At 42.9% G+C, this 10,978-nt stretch overlaps 1 protein-coding gene across 6 annotated transcripts in view; it reads left to right on the top strand.

Moving 5' to 3' along the window:
- Positions 1 to 214: 214 nt before the first annotated feature.
- Positions 215 to 10,978, top strand: part of PLEKHA1 (pleckstrin homology domain containing A1) — a 31,296-nt gene continuing 20,532 nt past the window's right edge. For 5 of the 6 annotated variants that reach the window (XM_059477236.1, XM_059477238.1, XM_059477232.1 and 2 more), the window contains exon 1: positions 215 to 366. The gene's annotated coding sequence lies outside the window, so the exon portion shown is untranslated. Of the gene's footprint in view, positions 367 to 489; positions 582 to 10,978 lie in introns of those variants that run through there. The other variant, XM_059477234.1, reaches the window with a different exon arrangement.

Genomic DNA, 10,978 nt, shown 5'->3' with positions numbered 1-10,978 from the left:
AGCTTCTCTGGGCCAGAGCCTGCTCACCCTCAGAGGGAAGAATTTCTCCACAATATACAACATTCCCCTCCCTGCTACGGCCTCCCCATTAAACACGCGATTAAACCCTCAGTAATTGAACTACAATTCCCATCATGCCGCGCGCCCAGCCCCGCCCCGCCCCTGCCCACGCCGCACTACATGTCCCAGCAGGCCGCGGGCGGCACGGGTGGTAGTACGGCGGCGCATGCGCAGTGCGGTGCTGGCGGCGCGGACGGAGGCGGCGGGATCAGCCCGTTCCCGGTGCGGGGCGCGGGCGCGGGGCCGGGAGCGGGCTCGGGGAGCGCCCGGCTCTCCTCACGGGGCTCCCGCACTGCCACCACTCCAGTAAGTGCCTGGGCCCGGGGTGGGGCTCGTCCCGCCCCGGGTGATGCCCTTCCTTCCGCGCCTGCCCGGTGTGTGACCGCGCAGGGCACTGTCCTGCCGACTCTCCCTCCTTTTTTCCTTTCCGCTTTCCCTGGAAGGCGCTCGGCGGCGCGGGGGCTCCGCCGCGGTGCGGGCTGCCCCGGTGGCGCGGGCAGGGCGCTGGCACGGCCCCGGAGGTGAGAGGAGCGGTGATCTCATTGCTCGTCACGGTTCTGCTCGGCTCCGCCGCTCGGCTCTGCGGGCACGCCGGGCAGCAGCGATGGTACCGGGCACAGCCCGCAGCCGGGTGCGGGAGGGCTCCGGGCCGGATCGCTGCAACTCCGGAGCCCTGGCAGAGCTCGGGGGGTTGGGGCAGTGCCCGGTGTGCCCAGAGGGGCTGGGGCAGCCCCGGTTTGCCCAGCAGAGCTCAGGGGGCTGGGGCAGCCAGCGGGCAGTGCCCGGTTGGGTTTTGGCTGTGCCTTTGGAGAGGGATGTGCGCGGAGGTTCCAGGCACGCTCCGAGCCGTGGTCTGGGTTAGCTGTAACCGGGGCTGGTTATTTGCTGAGCCAAAGTGTCTCTAAATGGATAACTTGACTATAAATGAATGTTAAACTGTAACCACTGTTGGTATATGCGCGGTTTTTATCACCTGTAAAATTCCAGATAGGCATTTGACATGCTGCTGAATTTAACACGGGCTTAAATTCTGTATGTGTTGTGCAGACTGGAATTCTGTATGTGTGTTGTGCACACCTAAATTCTATACGTGTTGTGCAGCTCCCTTGGGAGGAACTAATGCCTGACCTTCGTAAAAGGCATTATGTTGTTGCATCAAATGTTTGCAAAGTGGCATGGAGAGGACAGCAGTTTTCTCTCTGGCAGGCTGCTGCTTTGGGGCCTTCTGGAAGAAAAATGTCTGATTTTCACTAAGCAGTGTGTTGTGCTTATAATGGAGCAGAACAGTTACTTGTTACACTGAGCGCCTGAATTAGGCATCAGCTGAGTGGTGTTACCTGAGTAAAGCTGAGAGGTAGAATCTTTTAAAAATTCTTTTTAGATTCTTAAGAGCTCCATCTCTCCATGCTTCACCTTCTTCTCAAAGCAGAGTACTTTTAAAGAGACTACTAGGCATACAGCAAGCTGAACAGCATCAACTTCTTTGATGCCTTCTGACAAATTCCTTGCTTTCCTGACAGAGGCTGTAATGTCTATAAAGATAAATTTTCTTTTCTCCTTGCCCAATCCCATACATGACCCTGCAGGACAGAGCCATATTTGCTCCTATAGTTTTGGGGCCTGTGATGTGTGAGGAGTGGCTTCTCACTGTTAAAACCAAAGCAACAGGAATTTTTTGCTTTTGTTTTGTTATTTTGTTTTTATTTTTTATATTTGGGCTGTATTTGTTTTGATGCAGGAGCTGAAAATATGTGTGATTACTTGGAGTGGTTGCTCTCTCATGAGTTACTCTGCCTTATGGAACAGTGAACTTGCATTTTAGGTCCATTCAATCTTGTTTCCTCCTACTTGTTATTTTTAGTTGAGAGAGTCAGAGCAGTAACAATGCATGGAGCTGTCAGGTTTGTGAAGCACAGATGTGTAGAAATGCAATTTTCCCCTTTGTCACACGAGGAAGTGTTCAAAGTGGGCTGAAATCTCTTTGTGGTGGGGAGAGATGCTGGGCCTGGCTGATATTTGGAGGAGAGTCTTTTAATTCAGGGATAGATAAGCACTGATGCAGAAATTGATAATTCAAGAAATAATACCTGGGGGTTTGATGTGTCCTGGGTATCACTGGGTGCTGCACTGCTGGAGTCAGCTTTGCATAAAATACAAACCTTTGTGCGACTCATTGAGTTCTATCTGCATTTATCACGTCGTGATTTGATTTTGTGAGTGTAGAAGATTTAATTCCAAATTCATAAATTCTAAAGGCGTCTATTTCCTTGAGCTCTTTCTCTGCTTTAAAGCTACATTTGGCCTCATGTTCCATTGCATAGCTCTGCATTTCAAGGGTGAAATTAAAGCAAGAAGATGCTCAGTGGGTCACTAGCAGGTGTATTGCAGTGCTGAGATGTTTCAGGGGAGCAGATGTTTTCATACAAAGTAGAGAATAGGCAAAGAAGAATCATTATATATAAAGAAAATAGTATGAAAATTATAAAGAAAATAGGCAGGCAGCATCTTCATGCCTTCCCTCCTCCTCTCCTCCTGTATTTATTTTTCCTCAGGAGTAGTAGCTGAGTGACAGAAGCCAGACAGACACACACATGGGGAATACAGAAGGCATGTGCAGGAGGAAGAGACCTGGGTGCAGGAAAAGACATTTTTTGCAGGTAGCTGGGGCTGGTTCCAGAAGGCAGCAGAGCTATCTCAGCTCAAATAAAGGCTGACAGCATGTCAGAGAGTTGGTGTAGAAGAGAGGAAGTGCAGAAGTCAGTTTTTATTGACTGTAACAGATTAGAAAGAACTTGAGGACATTACTGAAATGAGAACGGGTCTCTGCTTGTAACACAGTCTCCAGTGCAGGGTTGGATGGAGCCCAAGCTGCCAGGCCTGCAGAATTCTTAATCTATTTTAGTAGATTTAGAATTCCATCGGTGTCTTTATTACTGACTGTTCCTGGTTATTTAAGCTGACAGTTATCATGTTAAATGCAGTTTCTCCAAAGTGCAGCAAACCAGCAGTGTTGGGGAGTGAGTACATGTTCTAATGAGAATTCTCCTTGCATGCTCTGCTGTGCTTTTGCATGTATCCAGCTCTGCATCAGTGTTTAGACAAACAATAGCTTGTGATATGAGAGCATTTATCTGTCTTGCAAGATGGGTTTTGGCTGGGTTTTCTTTTTCACTGATAATTATGAAGAATAGGAACAGTCTCAGAAAATACTTACTGGGGTTTGCAGCCAAGTGAACCTTTGTGCAGTTGTATAATTGCATGAAAATACAGAATAGTAAGTTACTTCAGTGCCAAAATGGGAATTTAGGTAACTGGCTTTAGCATAAAACATTTTTACAGCATGGAACAAGTGCTTAAGAATTCATCAGGTAATTATATATAAAGAAACACAACAGTCAGTGCATGTATTCTTTTGGTTTTGAAGCTAAAGGCAATGGGACATGGCTAGAAGCATTGCTGTCAGTGATTTATAAAATTACATAAGAAACCTAAATATCATAATCCTAGTGAGCTTACTTGACATATGAAAATAATGTAACAGCTTTAAAAAGTCACCTGCTGAAGAGCTGTGAGTGACAAGAATGGTTCAGGTTTTGAAGTTACACTTCAATGCAGAGAATCACTGAAATGAATTGGAATGGGGGGATGTGGCTGAGCTGCTTCAATTTTTTTTCCTGCTCCTGAAATCTTTCAAATTAGGACTTTGAAAATATATGGGTCTAAGGTCATCTTGATGCATGCTGTACCCTAAGAGTGTATTTAGGTACGTGTTGGTATAGGGCTCAGTTCTATAAATATCACTTTCCTCTCAGTGCTAGGTAAAGCAGCAGGGTTTTGTTGCTGTTGAGGAAGGAAGCTGGTTCATTGTCTCAGCACTAAGCAGCATTTTCTCCCTCCAGGGACTTGCAGAAGCATCTAGAATGTGTAGGTGTTTCTTTAATCTTGGAGAAGGAACTTATTAAGCTTTCTGGTGCAGAACTGTATGAGCCACTTACTCTTAGCAGATGTTATCTGCACAAGCAGGGAGTTGCAGGTCTGGTAGACATTTGTGGCATTCAACAGTTTAAACAGTTTTCAGGTTTGAACATATGCCTTTGCCTTAAAATCTGAATAGTTTCAGGTATTTTATGTAGAAGAAAGGTGGTTCAATAGTGAGGTTGCTGCTCTGGGACTTGGGAAACAGGTTCAGCTCACTGTTTTGCCAAAAAGCTTCCTGTGTGGCCTGGGACAGGCTGCTGCTGTGTCCCTCCATTCTCTTGTGAGAGTGCTGAGCAGCAGCTCTGCATCCCAGGAGTGGTCAGAGCACGTCAGGCTGGATGTGGCCAGGGGAGGCAGAGCCTGAAGACACAGCCCAAGATAAAAAACAAGGGGTAAGCTCCAGGCAGGAGGAGCAAAACCAGAAAAATACAGCGGAAAAAAGGTTACGACTGGAAATCTCTGGTGTCACTTAGAGAAAGCAAGTCTTTAAAACTTTAAGGAGCGCTGCATGGCCTTGTTTGTTTAACAGAATTTTAAAACAATGCTTAAAATACCCACACAAACATGTAAATCTTTTATGTTGTGGTTCTGCCACACAGGGGACAGTAGCAAAGCTCTCTCTGTTCCTTTGTTGGCTGTTCTCTTCTTGAAGATGCTTTTAATTCTAACTAGCCATTGCATCCAGATGTTTTGGATATCAATTTAGCTCATTTTTTCTGCTGACACTGTAAGCAGAATCTCTTAAATTTGGCCTGATTTACTGATTTTTCATGTGAAAGAGGTTGAGCTTTTCTGCCTCTCCACTCCCCCAAAGGGAAAAAGAATTTGCTGCCACCTCTAGTGAGCTGTGTCTTTATTCATGTTACAGAGTTAAAAGTATTTTGAATTTAAAATCTTTCTGGTGAAAATAGGGCACTGTCATTGCTATAAATTGAAAATGTAGACTAGACAGCAATTACCAAGCTTTGCAAACATGTTTTTGTTGTTGAGAGTCAACACTCCCAGGAACAGTCTCTGTATACTGACAGATAGGTGATAAATTAATGCATTTAATATGTAATTGTTTTGATGTGTGTACTCTCCCTGGGTGCTTTGGTACCCACCACATTTACATCCCATGTCCAGGAAAATGTGTTGGAACTTGTTTCAGACTAGTGACTTAATTAAGTGTTCTTGTGTTAAGCACTGAAACAGTTACATGCCAGGTTTGTTGGAAGAGTGAGCAGTCCTCTTAAAACTGCACTTCAAAAGATGTTGTTCAGTATGTTGGTTAACTCTTTAGGGAGGCTGAAAATGACAAATGGGAACTTGGGCTGGGCTAATAATTCAGCTGGCAATTATTCCTATGTCTGGTAGACCATGGCTGTGTGTGCAGCAGTGCTGGAAGGTTGGGTCACTTAAAGGATGTTAAAAATGTGTCTGCTGGTTCAGGACTTTGGGGTTTGGTTATCTTGATTTTTTTATCATTTTTCTCTTGTGTTTCTTCCTTAAATCAAGTTCACTGTAGATGCTGTAATTTATCTATTATGTAATTTATCTTCCTGCTTTGTGGTGGTGCCCTGATTTTTGGGTGGAGGAGCATGATTCCTTCAGGAGGTCCATTTGCTGCCTTTTTGTGGGAGGCTGAAAACCTCCTGATGTATGCTCATGGTACATCCAGGATTTCCAGGATGGACTTGGGATTCTTCTGGGGTGTTTCTGCCTTGCTGTGTGTAGGTCAGACAACAATACCTGGTACTTTTGGGATTATTCTGTGGGTGGAGGGCTGTTATTCTCCCTGCACACCATAACTGAGGTTTTGAGAACACCTTTGTCAGTGCAGAGCAGCAGCTGGGCAGTACCTGTGTTTGTGCCATGCCACAAATGAGGAGCAAGGTGAGGCAGAAGGCCACAACCAGGGCTGTACCTGCCATGAGGACAATCCCCTGTGCCCAGGGCTTGGTTCCAAGGAGGAGAAAGCTGCTGGAAATGAATTTTAAGAAAAATCACATTGAGTGATGTGATTGAAGTGAGCTGCACTGTGCTACAAACAGAGCAACTTTCACTTTGTGGGGTTTATCTTTGTGTTGGGTGAGACTTCTATTCAATGTGCCAGAGTGGGGTTTGATTTTCTTAATTTAAGGTGTATAAAAAAGAGAGGGGGAGGGTAATGTCCCAAAAACTTTGCCATTTGATGAGCTTGATTTTCCCCTCCCACCTTGGTGAACAGGAGCTGTGCATCTGTAAATGCACATTTGTCTGTCTGTTACGTGAGACAGGCAAAGCCCTGTTCTTCCTAAAGAGCTTCCACTGCACTTGCACTTACTGGAGAGCTCTGAGATTAGTCCTGATCTCTGGAAATCCTTGTGTAGTTCTGATATAACTGACAAGTGAGCTGGATTCTGGAGGAAATAGCAAATCTTCGCAGTAGAGGGAATTTTGACCCACATGGTGGATTATACAATGAAATGAACAGAGTCTGTACTGTAAATATTAAAATAAGTCAGGTGAAAATTAAACAGCAATGGTTTTTTCTTTACTAGAGTTTTAATGTAGGTTAACCCATTGCATTTTTCTTTATTCTGCATTGAATTTGCTAAATTAGATCTACAAAATCAAAATTGATAAACAGTTACTCACTTTGTGTGCTTTGATTTCATTAAATCCTTTTATATCTGTAAAAGAGGTCAAATCAAATATTTACCTGATAATGTTCTTATCATTATTTGATATTGAAATGAACTGAAAAATGAGGTTTTTCAGCCCTTTCTTTAGCAACATAAAGAGTATTCTGTGAAAACTGAAGATATTGCTGATTTCCTAAGCAGCTGGCCTTTCCATTTCTTACATACTTGCCAGGAAGATCTGTGTTTATTTGTACTGCTGAGTTTATACCCAGAATTCTGAGTGAAAATCAGCAAGACTGGCTCACAAATGGCAAAATTCATTATTCAACCAGCCTCACCTTCTTTTTGTATTGAACTTCCTAAAGTCAAATAAGCTTCACCAGGATTTGCAGTTCGATTCAGCTGGGAATTTGAAATAGCAGGGTGTGTGTGGAATTCAAGTGCTTGGAGTGGTTGGCCTGAATGAAACAGTTATTAGTTTATTATTGAAATTACACAGGGTTTTTCTAATGACTAACTAGTAATAATAAGTAATCCTAATAAGTAATGTGGTTATTTCCTGCTTAATTTTTAATTTGTTTTGGTTGTCGTGAATGGACGCTTTCCATGGACTAAGCATGTAAGCATCTTTGAGAACAAGGACCTAATTTTCATATTTGGAGTTTTATAGGTGGCATTTATTTAAAATTTTGAAAAGGCTGATAAAAATAAATTGTAAATATGAATCAACTCTGAACATGCATTTTTAAGGATTTTAACTAGTATGCAACTGAATTTAATTTAGCATTTAAAAACTTGTTTTGAGTCTTGTGTGAGATAAAAGTCAAAGTGAATTAGAATAACTATATTTTGTTTTCTTTTATTGTATTTATCTCTGGTTATATCTCTTTTTGAGTAACTGTATTATCCAGAGGATTAATATAAAGTGATGAAAATTACATCTGACTGTTGTAAAGACTTGGTGTTACTGAGCATATTCTGTCACTGTCTCTCAGCTTTGTTATTTTACTTCATTGCCTTGTAAGCTGATCATCACTCATAAGTTATTAATGGGTTAATTTCAAGAGTGTTTTTTATAATGGCCTTTTTGCAGAGGATGCTTCCCTTTATTTGTGTTAGCTCAGTGCATTTAGAGGGACAATTAAAATAATTGTTTTAGCTGGGCAAAAACCATTAATAGGTGAGGTTGGTTTTGTTGTTGTTTTGACTTAAAATATCAGTGACAGAGAGGAGTTTTGCATCCTGTACAGTGGATTTCCTCATTCCATCATATCCCAAAGCCTTTGGCTGCTATTGCAAATTCCTTAAAATGGAGGAAAATAGTTCATTCAGTTCAGAACAGGAAACATCACTTAGAGAAATTTCTGCGGAAATTTTTGAGGAAGTACCAGCCTGTTCCATCATGAACTTGTAGGTCAGCATTTGAAATAGGCCCGGGGATGATGGGATTCAGATAACTCCAGAACGTTTTCCACAGAACTCCAGATTTCCCTAGAACATACTGATTTATTTTTCCTGAGATGAAAGTAACCTTGAGGGTAGCATTGAATAAAATGAATCATTTGACTTGCTGAGGTGCACTGAAGAGATGGGAGTGGTTGGCTTGCCCTGATTTAACAAGTGTTCCTGGAAAACAGCAGCTCAGCATTTTGAACACAGAATCACCACTGGATAAGACTGAAGTTCAAGATAAGGCTGCTGGTTTTGTTGGATGATTCATCACTGCAGCCACGATTTTTCTATTTTGTGGTCTGCTTGGAAGTTGGATTAAGTGCTGGGGGAGGGATGTATCTTTTGACATTCCTCATAGTTTGGGCAGGGATAGGAGAGGTCAATGCCACTTGTACTAAATATTTTTTTATTTGACAAAAAAAAATTGATTCCTGCTTAGGAATTTTTTTTCCAGTTGAATACTGGCCTTTTGCAGCTAGTTTTTCCTTCTTTTTGACTACTTTAGAACGGGAATCTGAATTTAGGGGGCAGTGTATTGTGGAGACTTCCAGTTCTCATTTTTAGATGTAGTTAAAAAGTTGATCACAGTGTCAGAGGCTGCTGGCAAATCCTGTTAACAGAAGCATACAATGTCTGCTATGCCCTCAGGGACAAAAATGAGGCAATGGGGGATATTTGGGAAATTGAAAAGCTGGGCTTGTAATTTTAAATCCATCAATCCTGAATTATTTTTGTTGTCAAAAGAATTGCAGCCAAGTCAAGCTCTCCAGCTCCTGGATTTAGTTGTTTGTGGGGTTTTTTGTTATGTTTTTGGTACTTTGGAAGCTGTATGAAAGGTGAGCAGAGATTTCCAGTATTGTCTCATAGCAGGAGTTATCTCTCTGGTGGGCAGCCTGTGCTGGAAGGTTTTCAAGGAAATAAAAAGAGGTTTGAACTACTGTTTCTGGAAGATTTATGTGACTTGTTTCCAGAGGCTGCTCTGAGCTGCTTGTCTCAGGGTTGGAATTTCCCCCTCCCTGCTCCCTTCCCTTGCCCTGGATGTACACAAGGAGGAAAGCTTTCGCTGCAGTGTTCTTCAGGGGATAAGCAGCACAGTCTGAACTCATCCCTTGCCCTGGGGAGGCACTAAATGGTCAGTAAAAGAGATGACCAGCTGGAGAGCAGCTGATTTACAGCAGGAAGCTGAGAGTAATTGCCTAGTCAAAAGCCAGGAGCCCTCAGTAATGAAGCTGCCCCTGGAACTGCAGGAAAGACTGGAGATGGCTGGGGATGCTGCTTCACCTTCCCTTTGTGCTGCTGGAGCTGCTGTAAACAGCAGAGCTTAAAAAGGGAGCTGGGGAGGAGGGGTGGGCATGACTCATGGCATCATTTTATATTTATCAAGTGGAGGTGTATGAATGTTGTTCTTCATTTCGTAGGGATGAGTAAGTAGGTAATGGATGTTTCTTAATCTTGCTAGCTGATAGAAAAAGAACCCCAAAGTCATCTCCTGGGGTGGGTTAAATCCAAAGTTCCAAACGTTAAAGAGCAGGAAGTAGAACTGTTCATCTAAATTAAAGAAATGAAAGTAATAAATTATTACTCAAAATAATGAAATAAAAGTAATAAAATATTACCCAAAGCTTGGGGAAAAGGCATGTAAAATAAAGAGGTATAAAGTGCTTTTCTTTTATTTTTTAATCAAGCTGTCCTGTCATAATGCAAAGCCTGATTTTTTTATGAAGACAAAATTCCACTTGCTTTAGTCAACCAGTGGTCCATGGTTTGTACCTACCTGTGGAAATCGAGTCAAAGGAGAGACTGGGCCACAGAAATGTTATCTGGCACCTCACTTCAGTCTTGTCTAGACTTTGCACTTGAAGATAGGAAGGCTGCAAGCAATCTGGAATGGAGGTGAACTCAAGAACAGGTGCTGGTAGGAAGCTAAAAATAGGAATTAATGTGGGAGAGTTGGAGCTGTGTGTTATAAATGGTGCAGAGGAGATGCTCGTGTCCCTCTGCAGGTCCTGCTTGTGCAGTCATGCATTTCCAGTGAGGCTGGGGAAGGTGATCTGGGATTTTTATTTATAGTGGTGCACAGGAGGCCAGGCAGCCCTCAGTGTGGGATATAAATGTTGGGGAATGTCAGTGTGTGTTGTACCTCCGAGGAAAAGAGCAGGGAGAGGGGAAATCTGAGAGAAGCTGGGCTGGTGAGGTATGGACCTCCTAAATTAGTACCCTGCTGCTGGAAAGAGGGATGTAAGGCTTCAAAAATAAGTGACACCTCCTCTTTGCATTGTAACACAGCCCTCCAGGAAAGAATTTCAAGGAGCTGGGAGTTCTTACAGAGTGTTACTATACACCACAAATTGGGTTTTCAAGAACATCTTTGTTTTTGCAGGATTGTGGCAAGAACCAGGAGGAAATGGGCCACTGGGATGTTTTCCCTGAAGTAGCACAGTGTCATTGACCCACATCTCCACTGCAGGGAGGGAAGGCAAAATAAAATGGAGTTGTATGTGGTGTGTAACAGCTTTGGTGCCTTCAGCCTTCCTAAGAACTCATAATCTTTTTATAATGCTTGATTCTAGAAGATTGAATGCACTGTGCTGCTGCAAATAACTAAGGGTGCATGTAATAATGCTGTCAAATGTACAGACTTGGAGGTTTTTGTTTCCTAATTGCTTCAAATAATTTAATGGAAAATCTCATCTCTGCAAGACATGATACGTGTTCTGAAGACATTTTTAAGTTGAAGTTCTGATGAATTCTTAGGCTGGTGGTCTTCCAGCCAGATTTCCTATGCTGAATTAGAGTTCTGCAATTCCTTGTATGAATCATGGCAATTCCATCAATGCCTTTTGGCTCTGTCCAGAGTTGTCAGGAGGGGGATCATGGTGGTG

This window comes from Ammospiza nelsoni, chromosome 8 (assembly GCF_027579445.1).
Source record: "Ammospiza nelsoni isolate bAmmNel1 chromosome 8, bAmmNel1.pri, whole genome shotgun sequence".
NCBI lineage: Eukaryota > Metazoa > Chordata > Aves > Passeriformes > Passerellidae > Ammospiza > Ammospiza nelsoni.
The sequence above is the reverse complement of the archived record's forward strand: the minus strand, read 5'-3'. Positions and strand labels throughout refer to the sequence as shown.